This window comes from Gymnodraco acuticeps, unplaced genomic scaffold (genome assembly GCF_902827175.1).
Source record: "Gymnodraco acuticeps unplaced genomic scaffold, fGymAcu1.1, whole genome shotgun sequence".
NCBI lineage: Eukaryota > Metazoa > Chordata > Actinopteri > Perciformes > Bathydraconidae > Gymnodraco > Gymnodraco acuticeps.
In genome coordinates, this window is record NW_022989778.1 from 1177113 (window position 1) to 1194294 (window position 17182).

A 17182-nucleotide genomic window follows, 5' to 3' on the forward strand; every position below is an offset into this window, starting at 1 on the left:
ATGCTTTAATTAAAAATGTAACTTGTAGATGTAGGTTATACCGTTTTGATAATATCTAACTTTATATAATCAGCACATTTTGCATTATCATTGTTTACTCCAGTGAATCTCAACCTCAAATGGCACTTTAGAAACTTGTTTAGAAGCTTCAAACCATGTTCTGACTTACCTTTTCAACAAAGATGTATTTTATATTCTGATTTGTTCCTTATTTAATGTCTCTGTTTGTGCATATGGCTGTTCATACCTGGCAGTTTGAGTTTAGCCCCAGACTGTGGTGAGTTGAGCAGGGCAGCAGGAGGAGCCACCGAACAGTTGTGTAACTCACTTGACAAAACTTGACCAGAACTTTTTTCCAACTCTTCACTTCTGAAGTTTTCTCTGCTCTACTTAGTTCTTTCTCTCTTCTTCACCCTGCTATGCTCTTTTGTTTGTTGTTTCCAGAGCTGTGCTGATGCAACATTTCATTTTCTTTGTAGCATTTGAAGCTTTTATTTCCAAAATTGCTTCAGTTTTGCAGCAAACTGATGTATAATACGCCTTACACCCTGTAATGGGTTCAGTGTTTCAGCGCCTGCCTCACACTTAAGCAATTGTTGTAGCTGTGGGAAACACTGTATTAATTACAGTACTGCTTTGAAACTCACTGGACCTCATCAAAAAGTAATCTGATTACCCAATTTCAGGGTTATATGCTCGCAATGATCCCAGAATGTAAAGTTTCAAAAAGTTAATTAATTAATCTGCTATATATATACTAAAATACCTATTCGGAACTTTATCTTAGTATTAGTAATTTTACTTCACGCTTCTACACCATTACATTTCTAAGGAACATTTTGTATTTTTTTACATTTTACATTCATTTGCAAGACATAAGCTAATGATAATGTACATACAATAATAATGTACGCAAAACACAAGCTCACCTGATACAATGTGATGCATTGCTTGATATGGGCCTTTCTGATGCCCAATGGTAACTTTTATAATCAATACTGCAAATGTGTTCGGATCAGGGGGGCACAGGTTCAAACCCCACTGCAGTCAGCATGTCGTTGTGTCCCTGAGACACTTCACCCCAAATCGCTCCTGTGGGGATTGTCCACAGTATTAAAGTATGTAAGTCGCTTTGTATAAAAGCGTCTAACAAGTAACATGTAATGTAATGTAAATACATGTTTGTTGTAAAAAGTTCTATCCATCTAGTTTTCCATTCACTTCACCCCATGTTTAAACCTGGAGAAAAGGGGGAGAGAGTAGAGGAAAGGGAGGAGACTTTGGATCAACTTTCTCTGAAACTTCCCTCTGACTTTAAACCCATCACACGGAGCTGCGCGAGAGGACCCCAGCGCTGATTCCACAGCGCACGCGGCACAATATCAAACTTTTTAAAACAAGACGAAATGAAGCGACTCCGGCTCGTGCTTCTGACCGCGTTACTATGGCAATGGTGCCATGCCCAGCAGAGAGGTGAGTCCTCCAGAGACTGATAGATAACGGATCAATACACCGATAATTGTGCTCAAGGGGAGTCATTTACCGGAGCACAACACTCCCATCATGCATCAGCCCGCTGTCACTCACACGGCTGCTGCTCATTTCCCTTAATAAGCTAATCAGGCCCAGGCTGGCTACACCTCTGCCTAGATAGATAAACTAATATAAATCCAGGAGAAAGGCTTTTAAACGTCCTCTCATCACTGTGGCAAGCTGACACGTGCCATTAATCACACTTTGTTTCTATCAGAGCAGGGTTTCTTTACTTGTTTAGATAAAAAGGAAAACGCATGATAAACACTTAAGCGTTTTTGGCCTATTAAAACAAAAACCTAAGAGAGCACTTTACGCACACATCTGTTTACAGTCGTATTATTTAGTTATATATTATTCCAATCAGCTGTGTTGTATTCCCCTACAATACAATATTTAATTTAAAATTCTGTTTTTATCAAACCTTATTTATACTTGTTTGGTTATATAACTTGCTTCTTTTTGCATTTACTTACACCATTGTGTCCATTGCAACATTCTCTTGTTTCATTTCTTTTTCTTCTTGCAGTGTTTTGATTTGATCTATTTTGTCTTCAGTATATTGTTTGTGTCATTGTTTGAGGAGCCTGAACTACTCTGAAGCTATATATGATATATATGACGCTAAAAGACAGATAGAAGATGGTTGTTTTCGAATACTGTTTGAATGGTTAAAAAATCAGCTTAGCCACTGTGGTGATATCAATGTCTAAAGTCAAGTAAACTGTGTGTTTAGGCTGTAGTTTTTGAAGAGTATAACATCTATAAACTGTAGCTGGGTGACTTCAACATAATTGACCAAAGGAAACATCCATTAGATCTAGGAAAGCAAAGGCATAGCTGAGATCATAAAACCCTTTGAAATGTCTTGTTAAATTAGGACCCCAACGTTTGTTGTCTGTTTCTGAGGGATCTGATAAGAAACCTTGCGAAAGAATCATCAGTTGTTGTTCATTTTAGACTCATCAATGAGGTCTAGGAGGCGTGTTGCACAGTGGATAGAGTGTTGGTGTTTGGATCAGGGGAGCACAGGTTCAAACCCCTCTGCAGTCAGCATGTCGTTGTGTCCCTGGGCAAGACACTTCACCCCATATTGCTCCTGTGGGGATTGTCCACAGTACTGAGTATGTAAGTCGCTTTGGATAAAAGCGTCTAACAAGTAACATGTACAGTAATGTAATGTCTACATAAAATACCTTGACCTATAGTTAGTGTTGAACTGTACTAATACAACACAAATATGTCCCTTGTATTGCCCTTTTGCAGTAACTGCTTGGCCAACAGGATGTATCCTTAGTCGATGTGCAATGTATGACATTTAATCTGGCTCCCTGGGGAGTCTTGTTTTCAACTTTTCACATAGTTCAAGAACTCAAGTCACTCACAATGTTTGGCTATGTGACATTAATGTATGCTACAGATGAAGGCTTGTTTCAGTGCCATTATAAAAAAAACATCAGATAATTTTTTTCTGTTTGTAAAAGCAGGTATTTGACAAATAGTGAGGTTATTTTAACTTTGGACAGTGTTCACTTGTCACTGGTATTTCATTTTGAAGTTAAGAATGTAATGTTTCCATCTGTGTTTTAGTCATCCTCAGTGTTTTCCTAACAACAAATGATCAATCGCAACATGCCCTGAAGGTTGTTCACCATAATTAAGAAATAACATTTTATTTTTATTTGTATACATTACTTGTGATATTTAGAGATGCAGATAAGATCAGTCTCTGAGTTTTTTGCCACCACAACCAAACAACAAAGGTGAAGTAAAGTCGTTTTTGTACATTATTTAAAACCTTAACAGCAGCATCTATTTTCAGAAGCTGTGTTTCTCTGAATAATCCTCAGACCTCATCTTCAACAGATGTGTCATACTGTTTTCTACCAAAGAAATGTTCCTTTTTAAAAAAAAATGGTGTTATTATCTAAAACAAACTCTGAACATCATGAAACACGGTTGCTGTTCTAAAAGACACATAATGTTGAATCGGCTGTATGAGATATTATGTTCAATGCCTTAAGTACCACTAACAAAATCCATACACATACTGCTTTGATCTCAGATAAATCTCTCAAAACCCAGACAAAGATAACCACATCCGTCTGCATGCCAGGATACACCACTGCTAAGAGAAATACGATCTTCTTTGTTTTTGTCATTTAAGTGAATCAACCCTTTAAAGATCAAGAGATGCGAAATGCACTTGAAAAGAGCTGCTGCTTTTGTATTTACTGTAGTTGTGAAGTTGTGAAGGTTAATTATGTTCTTGTGCGTTAGGGCCGTGACATTCAACAACAAAAAGTTAACAACAATGCCCTTAGAGGAGAAGGGGATTGACAGCTGGGTCAAAAACAATATAACAAGGCATACAATAAGATATTCATGCAAAATACTGATTCTTATTATTAGTCAAATTACCCCTTTTACACAATTTACTAAGGATTGGCCATTTTCTTCTTGAACAATAGAACAAACATGAAGATGAAGCTGTTTGAGTGTGTGTAGGGTGTGGTGACATGTGTGTGTTTGTAGCTTGAATAATCAGACAAATGTAGTGCTTGTCATGCTTTTTTCTATTTATCCTCTTCAAAACATCTCCAGCTACTGTTTTACGCAAGAGTGCTTTGGACCACCTGCAGAGGGGAGGGGGGCTGCCATCATGATGTGTGTGTTGTGCGTACGGTGTGTGTGTGTGTGTGTGTGTGTGTGTGTGTGTGTGTGTGTGTGTGTGTGTGTGTGTGTGTGTGTGTGTGTGTGTGTGTGTGTGTGTGTGTTGTGTGTGTGTGTGTGTGTGTGTGTGTGTGTGTGTGTGTGTGTGTGTGTGAGTGTGTGTGTGTATAAGAGAGAAAGTGAGTAGAAGAGGGCGGGAGAGGCCATCTGCATTAGGAGCCTCATTACCAGGCGTGTCAGCCAGGCATGCTCTCTATCAGCGACGGAGCTCAGAGAGACACTGGGAGATAATCAGAAAGAGGAGGAGGAGGAGGAGGAGGAAGAGGAGGAGGGAGGAAATGGAGAGGAAGGAGGGTGCGCTCAAGAGTTATAAGGTATTGAAGGAGACATCAATGATAAGGATTGGTGAAACAGGTAGAATAACGGTTCAGGGGGCATGAGCGAGAGAGGAGGAGGTTGAAGCAGCAATATTGAGTAAAGGATTGGAAGTATACACAAAAGCTATATGGAAATTAAATCTTTTGAAACAGATCCCTCAGTATAAAAATTATTTTAATGCTGGTTTTGAGGAGAGGGATCGAGACACATTTGTTGATGATGAAAATACCCTTTTTTTGGGCAACATTGCAAGAAAAGTTGGGTGGAAAATTGCTCATCGCTGTAGACCAGGGGTGTCAAACTCAATTTAATCGCGGGCCACATCAGCATTATGGCTGCACTCAAAGGGCTGGTTGTAACTTTAAGACCATATAAATATATATGTAAAATAAATAATGTATCATATTACATTATTGCTTCTGCATTGGATTATTATCAGAATTAACTACATCTGAAAGCAGAAGTCTGGGGCAAATACCTGCAAGTCTCTTCAGTGAGAATGTCACACAATGATTTTAAAAGAAAAGCCAAATTCTGGAAAAAAAGTCAAAAGAAAAAAAAAAGAAATTACATTAAAAAAAGAAGTGACATTTAAAAAAAAGTCAAATTCTGAGAAAAAAGTCTAATTTGAGATGCATTGTGGGACATGTAGTTCATGGGCAACGTGCTTCTGTAAATCATCATGTAACCGTATAATAAACATATCATATTCTTTGCAAGCTTTTGTGGGGCCACAGAAAATGAAGTCACAGGCCGGATTTGGCCCCCGGGCCTTGAGTTTGACACCCCTGCTGTAGACCCATAGGCAACTTTATTGCGTATTGGTGGCTTGACTGGTTTTATACTGAACCGCTAGTTGATATTGCTTTGTTGACAACGGGGAATAAATTGCTGTGAATTTTGATAATTGAGTGGTATGAGTTAGCAGTTTAACTCTTCAGGTATCCTTCTCTCAAAGTCAATGGGAAATCACCTTGTTAGTGGCTGTAAGTCATGTGAGACGGAAAAGACCAAACGTAAGGGGCTTAAAGCCTCCAAATGTGATGCTTTTTTCTGTTTTCTGTTAATTTCCATGTTGGACTGTTAGAGAAAACGAGTAATGTAAAGATGTCATCTATGGGTCTAACTTTTTGCGTACTGATTGATAGCCTTTATTCTTAGATAACAATTAGTCGCAGCCTATACACTAGGTTTTCATATTGGATGACAACAGTATAAGTCAATACATGTGAAGTTGAATATTCAATTCCACTGATCATAAAACCAGAATAGACCAGATAAATCAGCAGATGTAAAGTAAATGCAATATATATTGGACAATATTAATTATTTAGCAAGTTTTGAGCTCTGATTTTATATGAAATAAAAGTCAGAATGATGCATGGAACTCTAGAGTAAAGCCAAACGACAATATTAATCAAATATAGTAAATTGTCATGAATGTGTGCCTGTCACCAGGGACAATGTCTAAAGTTCGGAGAAAACTTGACTTGTGTGAGTCTTGTGTGTATTCATGTGAAAGTTATCATTGTTTTGCATGGATGGATATGAGGTTACGCTCACAAGAGACACCAGTGTAATGAATCCAGAAAAGGATTGAAAACCAACTGAGAAATCAACATTTGTTTTTTAATTCCTAGTGACTTAACTGCTGTCCTACAGAAAGCTCATTCTGCATCTTCAGAAAGCAAATGGATTGATTTCCCTGTTGATGCTTAAAGGACTTTAGCATAATCAAGAGTGCTATGCTGAAAATATAAAATATAGTTCATTTGTAAATAAAATGTCTCCTCAGAGCAGATGTGTTTTAAGTTAAGGTAATGGATTAAATTACCAAGCCAGGCTGAATGTGGAGTCACCAGAGGTTTAAGTGAATGTGTCGTGAATCCAAAGTGGATTTTTCTGCCCATCAGAGAAATCAACATTTGTATGAGGTGAATTAATCCCAAGGTCATAATGTTTTCAAAATATGTTGATCTCAGTCTGCAATGTTAATGTGAAAGCAGCCGAGCTTAGCTGAATGGATTTGATAGAATACACCAGAGGCGCTCAGACTTCTCAGCCTAGGACTCAAATTCAGTGAATATTGTCAATGTTTCCTGGAAAATAAGAGGAAAGGGAGTGAATGAGGAAAGGAAAGGTGTCAAGGAAGAAAAGAACGGAAGATCCAGAAGACTGTAATTTACTTTTTTAAGAGTTGATATGGCAACAGACATGTTAAACAAGCAGATGAATGCAGATTTTGGATAGACTATATTTGAGTTATTGTTGGGGTTGAAACATTATACACTTATTTTTCACTCACACTTATCAGATTCTTTATTCCAAATTCAACATCAGGGTAAAAAACTAAATGAAACGGATATAGTTCAGCTTAATGTTTTTCTGTTAGGACGTTAAACAGGGGAAAATATTTCCTTCAAACAACTGCATCATCAAAGCTTCTTTCCAACAACTACATTTTTACATCAAATTGAACACATTACGATCATGTTAGAATTGACTACTGTAACCCAGTGTAGAAGCTGTGTCTTCCCAGTGTCGGTCAACAAGTCCTTGAGTGTAATGAACTCCAAATTGCTCCAGACGGGTTAATGTGGGAAGACAAACCTGTTACCAAATCAATGTGCTCTGCCTGTTGGCTGCACTTTGTGTGGAGGAGGTTGATGTCCATAATCTATTAAACGTGGAAGTGTGTGGTTATGAGAAGAACAGGTAACATAGGGAAGTAGCTTTTTTTGTTTTTGCTGTGACACGCCTTTAAATTATTGATAAAAGTTCACATTGAAAGCTCATCGTTCATTATTCGCATCATTCATCAGGCAGGCATCCCATCATAAATGAAATTCCGTCTGCGTTCTTTAATTTCGTGCTGCTTGGTGTGTTGCACTCTGTCTGCTTTCTCTTTTCTTAATTTGGCAGATGTGAAATAGATTACTCTCATCACTCTGATGCGCGTGTTTGTATATGTTTGTAGCTTCCTGTCATTCCTTGTTTGTGAAGTTGTCTTCGGCTTCAAGGCAGCACAGATCACATGAACCCCAACAGGTGTGTGTGTGTGTGTGTGTGTGTGTGTGTGTGTGTGTGTGTGTGTGTGTGTGTGTGTGTGTGTGTGTGTGTGTGTGTGTGTGTGTGTGTGTGTGTGTGTGTGTGTGTGTGTGTGTGTGTGTGTGTGTGTGTGTGTGTGTGTGTGTGTGTGTGTGTGTGTGTGTGTGTGTGTGTGTGTGTGTGTGTGTGTGTGTGTGTGTGTGTGTGTGTGTGTGACAGAGTCGGTGTACTTAAGAGGAATCCTCTAGGAGCTAAAATTAGCCAGGTGCTAAGTTGGAACGGTGCTGTATCCTTCCTGTCAGTAAAAAAAGACATGAAGCTGCAGGAGAAAAAAAGAGAGAGGGATTTGGAGGCTCTGACTTTGACATTTTAAATCTTCGTTGTCGAGTTGTTTTTCTCCTGACACTTGTCACAGTGTGCGGCAGAAGTAGGTCAGGAGGCTGATGGCAGCTAAGTGATACCTGCTGATTTAAAAAATAAATAAAGAATGCACTTACAAAATATTACTTTCTGAATTGAACCAAGTATCAGTAGAGCCAGATGTGGAAGATTTAAATAAACTAGAGGGCACTAAGGGCACAGTTAACGAGAGTGAAAAATATGTCTCCCACGTGATTCAGGTCAGATTATGTCAACATGTAATCTTCCTTGAGCCCCTTCCATGAGTTGTCTTGAACAATTGCGCCTGTAGTTAATAACACAACCTTTTGAAACATTACAGTAAACACATATCTCATCCATAATCCCTAAGATTCTCATTTTGTAAAGCATGGTATATTTGACATGTGTTTGTTTAATTTGCATTGGAAATCTACTAGATTGCTCGTTGACAAAGGCAAAACAAGGAAGAAGGAATGATGTTGAAACGTTCATGGTTTATTGCATTGTGTATCAGAGAAAAGCTGGTGAGTTGTTTGTCTTTTTATCAAAACAAAAGGAGAGTGGGACAAATACAGTAGAAGTTATTTTAATGCTGAAATAAAAGGTTTTATGATCTCAATTTTGAAAAACACAAATAGTGACTGGAACAAGACAATGGTGCCGTTATCTATGGTATTTATACCAATGTTTCCAAATGAATTTGATCATAATTTACTGTAGGCCCACGGATGTTCACAAAGGCTGCGTTCTGATTGCACAAGCAATGCATAAACATCCGATACGTAAACACAGGGTAATGTTTCATGGGACGGTGTTTATCCTAATTTCGTGTGATAAGACTGGAAACATTTGTTTCAGTTTGTTTTGAATGTTTGATTATTTACATGCATCATTGTTTGTGTATTTGTCAGTGTGTGCGTATTAGAATAGTGTTTTAATATTTGACTTGTGCTTTTCCCTGTGGGGCTGAGCTGCCTCCCGCACAGCACATCTCACACTGAACACAATCTAGGTCTCTCTGTGTGTGTGTGTGTGTGTGTGTGTGTGTGTGTGTGGTGTGTGTGTGTGTGTGTGTGTGTGTGTGTGTGTGTGTGTGTGTGTGTGTGTGTGTGTGTGTTGTGTGTGTGTGTGTGTGTGTGTGTGTGTGTTTCCTAGCTGTTTTGTTGTCAGAACAGCATTGATAATGCTGAGGAGAAAATCAATAGTTAATTCTACGAGGGACACAATAGCTGCTCTGCCCAGCTTCATTCTACTGTGGGCTTAGACACAGAAGGAAACAGGGCATGAGTTGATGAATTGGTAAGTGTGTGTGTGTTTGTTTGTTTGTAACCTTTATTTATCCAGATTGATCCCATTGAGATCATAGATCTCTTTTTCAAGGGAGACCTGCAGCAATTAGGTTCCACATGAAACAAAATAAAACAATAGAGGATATCATACAACATATTTACAAGCTACATTTACATACTTATCAACATTTACAAATACCCATAGTTTCAAAGAGCATTTCACTTAGACTTGCTTTAAAAACATTCATGTGTGTGCATGTGAGTTTATACAGTGTGTGTGTGTGCATGTGAGTTTATACAGTGTGTGTATGTGAGTTTATACAGTGTGTGTATGTGAGTTTATACAGTGTGTGTATGTGTGTATGTGAGTTTATACAGTGTGTGTGTGTGTGTATGTGAGTTTATACAGTGTGTGTGTGTGCATGTGAGTTTATACAGTGTGTGTATGTGAGTTTATACAGTGTGTGTATGTGAGTTTATACAGTGTGTGTATGTGAGTTTATACAGTGTGCGTGCACAAGGTTCTGCACCTGACTGTTTACTGTGCCTAAAAAATAAGCAAGACTGCGATATGGATTTGTAGGAAAGAACATAAAATATGTACAAAATATTTGATGACAAACTTGTTTTGGGTTGCAGTAACTCCCAGCTCTCCTAATACATTCCTTTTGAATTTTGCACCGATATAACCCCATGTGTTTGCGATACATGCGAAAACATAATGGAAATTAATTCAAGTAGATCTGGTTAACAGCGTCAGGGCTGCATGTTGAGAGGCTTCATAATAGAACGAATATTTTGTGAAGTCATGTGCTATGTACTCGATAGCAAACTAAACTTCTTTTAGTGCGGCATTTCATAGACAGAAATTCCAATTTAAAATAACCAATCTTCCCTCTGAAGAACTAGCAATGCAGTCTGATGGTTTCATTCCTCTGACCCTTTTTTTGATTTTCTAGATCAGCTGCTGCATTGTGGGTAAATTGCTCTCGTTTAACTCTAATCCTGGGTAGCTAGCTTGAATAGTGAAGAGCACAATGTCTGCCTGTGCTTATGTGCTGTATGTTTTCTTTTAAAGCCATCTTCCTGCCAGGGACTGCACAATTTGCATCTATGGCTGAATCTGGCACATGTACATGATGGCTCAAGTGCTCATGTTAGTTAATGGGCATTATCCCTTCTTAAATATATAAATAAATACAAATGTAAGTTCTCCTTTTAGAGATTTACTGCAAAAATATTAACCATACGTTATATCTAACTGATTGTGTCTGTCAGTTTTGTCATGTAAATGTGACTTTTCCCAATCAAATAGGGCTGACTCAAGTACATCATTTATTTTATTGTTGATTAATCTGCTTATATATTATTAATACATTTATTAGTTTTGCCATCAAATAAAAGAAAATAGATAAAATAGGTGATGTCTTGCCCGAGAAACCGAAACAGGCCAAAAAAACAATAAACACAATAGCTAATTACTAATTTCGGTCAGTTGACTTATTGACTAATTGACATTTCTATATAGTTGTTCAACGTTCTCTAATCTCCTTTTTTCTTACCGTGTCAACGTCAAGGAAAACTTCTCTCACATGTTTTATTGAGACTTTATGAAGAAGACTTACTTTAACAATCCTGGCACTCAAATCTTATCAAATAAAACCGACAGTGTTCGTTTGAACTATTTATGCATTTCTATGATAGATGTCTGGATAGATCTGAGTGCGTGTTCGCTGTGGGATTTGACACCGTGACCTTGTGGCCAAAACACGGCACGCCTGACATACAGATGTGCAGCTGACAAAACAGAGGCTACTGACCCCTACACACACACACACACACACACACACTCTCTCACACTCCCTCACACACAAACCTACACGTCTGCAGCTGCAAAGACTTTGGAACAACCTCCGTTTCTTCATCTTGCTTTTCTCTATGTCGTCCTCTCATATCTTTCTCGCTCTCTGATCTTTTGGGTGCATATATTTTCCCAAAGAGCTTCCTGTGGTAACACATGGTGTCAATAATGAGCCCCCCTTTTCACACACACACACACACACACACACACACACACACACACACACACACACACACACACACACACACACACACACACACACACACACACACACACACACACACACACACACACACACACACACACACACACACACACACACACACTTTCCCCACACACACACACTTTCCCCTCCTCCGCTGCTCATAATCCGTCGTCCCCACATGCCTTCTTCTTTCTTTCTTTCCTGTATCTTCCCTCTGCTCTTCTTTCCTCTTCTCCTCTCATTCCTTGGCCTCCTGATTGCCCTTTTCTTCCTCCCTTTCTCTCCTAATTTACTTTTGACCACCTTTTGGTCCCTTCACCTCTTCTTCCCTCTATACTCTTTCCCTCTCTTGGCCAGCAGTCACCTTAATATGCATCTTAATCTTTAAAAATCCAACAATACTTGCTTAAAATGTATGTCTTCTTGTACATCTCTGCCTATCAAATGTAGTCAGTGCTTCTCTGTTTTTCGATTTCCTATCATTCCCGCTCTCCTCCGTGCCCCTTTGTACACCCCCCCCCTTCTCCTCCTCCTTCACCTCCACCCCGCTATCTATCTTTCATCCTAGGAAGGAGTAACGTTGACAACCTCTGCGGCCGAAGCACAGCTCAGCGTCTGGCCTGAGTTTGTTTGTCTTACGACTCCTTCACCGTTGGTTTCTGGAGGTCTTATTGTTCTCTTTCCAGCTCAGATCACTTCAGTTCAAAACCTGTGTTTATCCACAGCGAGCGCACTGAGAGCAAGCTGTCTTCCACTGGAGAAATCTGTCTGACACAGGCAGTTCAAAGACAGCCGTAAAGCAAGACAGATGCCCCCCAGCTCTGTTTTGGATTTTTTTGGTTTGTTGCATTTGGTTTGTGTATGCTTTCTTCAGAGTTAAACTTTGGGAACTAGTTCTCCGTTTGTTGATTTTGGTCCGGGGCCGTTTTTTTCCTCTAAGCCTTCGTTGTGGTTTGTTGGTAGTCGTTTAACTTAAACAGTGGAAAGCATCAGAATTGTTTATTTGTCTTTATTATCCTGGGATAAAATAAACGGATGTTAAGTTGTACAAGTTCAGGTGTAGGTATGACAATCCCAATCGAAGTCAATTCAGAGTTTAGACTCGGTTTAAAAAAATCAGTAAGGTCTTGCAGATTTTGTCATGACAACTGGTGATTAGCACTGTCACTGTTAAGGTCCTTTTCTCTACAGTGTTCCTGGTAATTCTCACCAAAAACTAAAGATGAATTCTTTAGAGTATTACAACAACATTCTGCAAACTGTGACTTTGCTGCAGAACATTGAATGCAACACACATGGCCTACACATGTTCATATCATTAGCTTTTTGTCTGTACACAATCCTTGATTATTTTAGCTTTGTTGTGGCCTAACAACAAAATCCTTACTCCCTCACCAATTTCCTAAAATCCAGGCATATTTAAAGCTTAGTTTAATAAGCCTAATCTTCATTTTGGGACACGGAAAACAATGTCGATTACACGGCATGTTTTCTTCTTCTTGAAAGGAATGAAACACATAAAACCTTTTTATAGAATGAATTTAAAGAGCCCCCTCGACGTCAACAGCAAAGCCACCGTCCCAGTCTCCCACCAACATGCTGTATGATCATGTTTCAAAACCAGACTTTTACACTCTAGTTGGCAACATGCTGTAGGTCTCTGTGGTCAGAGAGTCTGGGCTGAGGTTAGGCTGCTGTTTCTCTGAAGTCCTGTATAGATTGATTGGTTTTAGTGGCTGCTAGAAATGACCATTTAGCTCGCCCGCTACATCCTTGTTCAACATATGGGCACAACATGATTTTCAGACTTTCTGTTTGTGTGCGAAACAAAGCAAGACATTGTTGGAAGATGGATTTGAATGTTTATTTTTGCTTCTTTTGTGTGTGATAATTCAGCGTCATGACCTTTCATATTAAAGCAACCTCTAACCTCACAAATCCATGAACTTTGACCTTTCAGAGCCACGTCCTCTGCCATGACCTCAGTCTGGTGTGTGGTCCAAGTCAGAATAGCTAGCAATACAAAGAGAGGGGTCAACCAGATATACTTGAGTTCGTAGAAATTGGACAGTTAACACAAAAGTTTTAAGCATACAGATTACATTACATGTCACTTGTTAGACGCTTTTATCCAAAGCGACTTACATACTCAATACTGTGGGCAATCCCCACGGGAGCAATTTGGGGTGAAGTGTCTCAAGGACACAACGACATGCTGACTGCAGTGGGGGTTTGAACCTGTGACCCCCTGATCCCAACACCAACGTTCTATCCACTGCGCCACACGCCTCCTATTAGTTAGTTTTGTGTGTGGACTGCACTACATCCATTTTCAGTAACTTTAACTCAACTTCAAGTTTTTTATTAAGTTATTATTTTAAAGGCACAGTTTAACGTTCAAAGTGAAATCTCCAACGTCTCGTCTTTAGTTCTTAATTCATTTCAAATCACCAAGTGTAATGTTCCCTTACCAATGATTTAATGTCAGCCACATCCTCAAAGACCGCTAACAATGAGCAACCTGACGATATCCATCTATCTGAGATACTTTATTTAATTTTTATTTAAGTTATCCTTGGTTTACGATTAGCAGCTAATGCTTATGGTCCTTAATCGACACCCTAAATTCGGCGGACTACCCTTGAACAGCTAAAACCGGTGTTGGTGTATATTCCATACCTGGCAGTCCCTTGTTTTCGCTCATTTGCACGTTTTTTTTAACATTAGATACTTCAGCCGACTGACTGAGGAGGATGAATTAATGAATTTAAATGCAGGACCTCCTAACCAAACAATTGCTGTTTCTGGCTTTACTGACAGATTTGTATGCAGTGCACACTCTCTCTTTGCAGCACAGCTCCTAGATAGAAACACACACACACACACACACACACACACACACACACACACACACACACACACACACACACACACACACACACACACACACACACACACACACACACACACACACAGAGAAAGAGGCGGCAAACAGAAAGGCCATTATTTTGGGGCTGAATGTTTGTGTGATTGAACTGATAAAGCATCAGAGGAATAAGAGTCTATTAGAATGGCCTGGTTAGATTTAACATTTATACACACCTCTGTGTGTGTGTGTGTGTGTGTGTGTGTGTGTGTGTGTGTGTGTGTGTGTGTGTGTGTGTGTGTGTGTGTGTGTGTGTGTGTGTGTGTGTGTGTGTGTGTGTGTGTGTGTGTGTGTGTGTGTGAGATAAAGAGTGAAAACACAGGCAGGCAGGAGTAGACAGAAGGAGGAAGAACGAGGTATGTGTTGGGTATACATTTCTGCTTTTCCATTATTCCAGGTGTTTTTCTAATCAATATTGTGTGTGTGTGTGTGTGTGTGTGTGTGTGTGTGTGTGTGTGTGTGTGTGTGTGTGTGTGTGTGTGTGTGTGTGTGTGTGTGTGTGTGTGTGAGATAAAGAGTGAAAACACAGGCAGGCAGGAGTAGACAGAAGGAGGAAGAACGAGGTATGTGTTGGGTATACATTTCTGCTTTTCCATTATTCCAGGTGTTTTTCTAATCAATATTGTGTGTGTGTGTGTGTGTGTGTGTGTGTGTGTGTGTGTGTGTGTGTGTGTGTGTGTGTGTGTGTGTGTGTGTGTGTGTGTGTTGTGTGTGTGTTGGTGAAGAGAGAGAAATGGACACATTCTGTATGTAATTTCACATTTCCATTATATTTTTTGTATTTCCATTATTCGGGTCCAAGGCAAACCCACAGAGAGCCTAATGCAGAGCAAATGTTCTCATCTGACACAAGATGAAATATGTGAAAAGTGGTGCATGTGTTTGTGTGTGCGTGTTTGTGTGTGCGTGTATCTCTGTGTGTGTGTGCGTGCGTGCGCGTACGTGCGTGCGTGGACAAGGCCAGAGAGCTCTTGCCGCCCTGCAATAATAGACCTGTGACACCCGGGAATTTTGGGCACTGGTCTGATATTGGACCAGGCTGGTAAGGAGTGAGTTATTCCAAAGGGTATTTTCCTGTTTAAGGCACACTGAAGCTGGCAGATATGACTGTTGGAAGACATGTTTTTTTGTGCTTGAATAACATCATAATAGTTGGCCTTATACTGAAATGCCAAAACTGAGATAAGCGCAATTTGATGAAGCTTGGAGGAATGACTCATCTTGTTGCTAAAAGTGTCATTGTCATGCTGCCAGCATCACAGCAGAGGGATTATGTTTTTCCTTTACTGTGCGGACCCCCTTTTGGCAAATCTACTGTTTGGCATTCGTTGCCTTGCTTTAAGGAAAAGACCAGCTTCAAATCTCAAACCATTCACCTCACTGAAGAATCTTCAATCAAGGCATTGAGCTAAAGTAAACATACAGTAGCTGAGTATAACAATAAGACTCTCATTCAAAAATGCTAAATCCGTTTTATTTTATTTTGATTTAAGCTTTTGCCTTAGAATTTAATTATAAAAAAGCTGTCTAATGGATAGCATATTCTTTTTTTAGAAGAATGTAATCTCAAGTCATTATCATTTAAAATGAGTGTCAGAAGTTTAGTTTTACCGCTTACAGTAAACTAATTGTTGTTTTTGGACACCACAATACTCTGTCCCTGAATCTGACCCCTGACCTCACTCCCTGTTGTAGGTATTTCCCTGTTTGGACCCATGTAATATCAACATATGAGTGTATCCTAAAAGAAGAGCCAGTGGCAACATATTTGGAAAAGAAGTACTAACATTCCTGTACATCAAACCTCAAATATCCAGGTTTTTAATATCTGTGAGACTCAAACAGTATGCGTTCTGCGCTGACCCTCTTTGCCCCTGGAGAAGAAAGCAAATCTGAGCATTCAGCCAGGCCCAAGGCTTGTTCTGTCAGTGGGTGGGAGGTGGGTGGTCCGTCAGCACATTTATTCCTAGAGGAGCCCACTGCTCTGTTCTAGCAACTCAACCAGTTCCTTGTCCTCTGCCTGCTTGTTAACAAAGACTCGTGTTAGTTTGTTATGTAGTCTGCTGCGCTTTGGGACATATTTGTGTATTTTTAAATCTAGGGTGTGCTATTTCCAATCGGTTTAATATCCCGGTCCAGCTTTAGGTGATGGTCAGAAATCATCTTGTAATATTTAGATTTTCAAATTAACTCATGCAAACTAGACTTCCAGCCAGAGGGGTTATTGTACAGTGCAACTTATTGCAAGATGGCCTACATACAGTTATTGGCAGGCTGGTCAGCAGTAGCTCAGCCCAAAGAGATTTAGTGTGGGAACCCGAGGGGTCGTCGGTTCAAGTCCCAGATGGTACCAAGTGTGGCATGTGGACAGGTCTCTTAGAGGTGCCAGTTAATCAACTCCTAAGGTGTCCTTGAGCAAGAAAACAAGCAGCGTTCCTAAACTGCTCCCGCGGCGCTGTACTGTCCCACTGCTCCTTATACTAAAATGGGTTTATTGCATAGACTACATTTGACTGTGTGTACCTGTCAAGATTTATCGTGGATTGGATTTGAATCCACCAAATTACCATTTGCATAACCAACAGCTGAACAAACAACGTTATACCCAAATGAATTCTAGAAAATATAGAAAATTATCAAATGAAATGCCAGGGAATATGTGATAAAAGAAGATTACAACACTTGGTCACAATTTAACTGGTGGAGGTCCTTGACCAACACCATAAACTTAAGTGTGGGTGTGAGCGGGTTCTTTAATCACTCTTCACAGCGCACACACACTTTAAAATAAGCTCAATGTTGTTAAGTCAGCTGCTGAATTGCAGTATGTCTTCCAGACTTCCCTTTTGTACTCTTTGCTGTATTATAATGCTATTGGACTCCTCTCT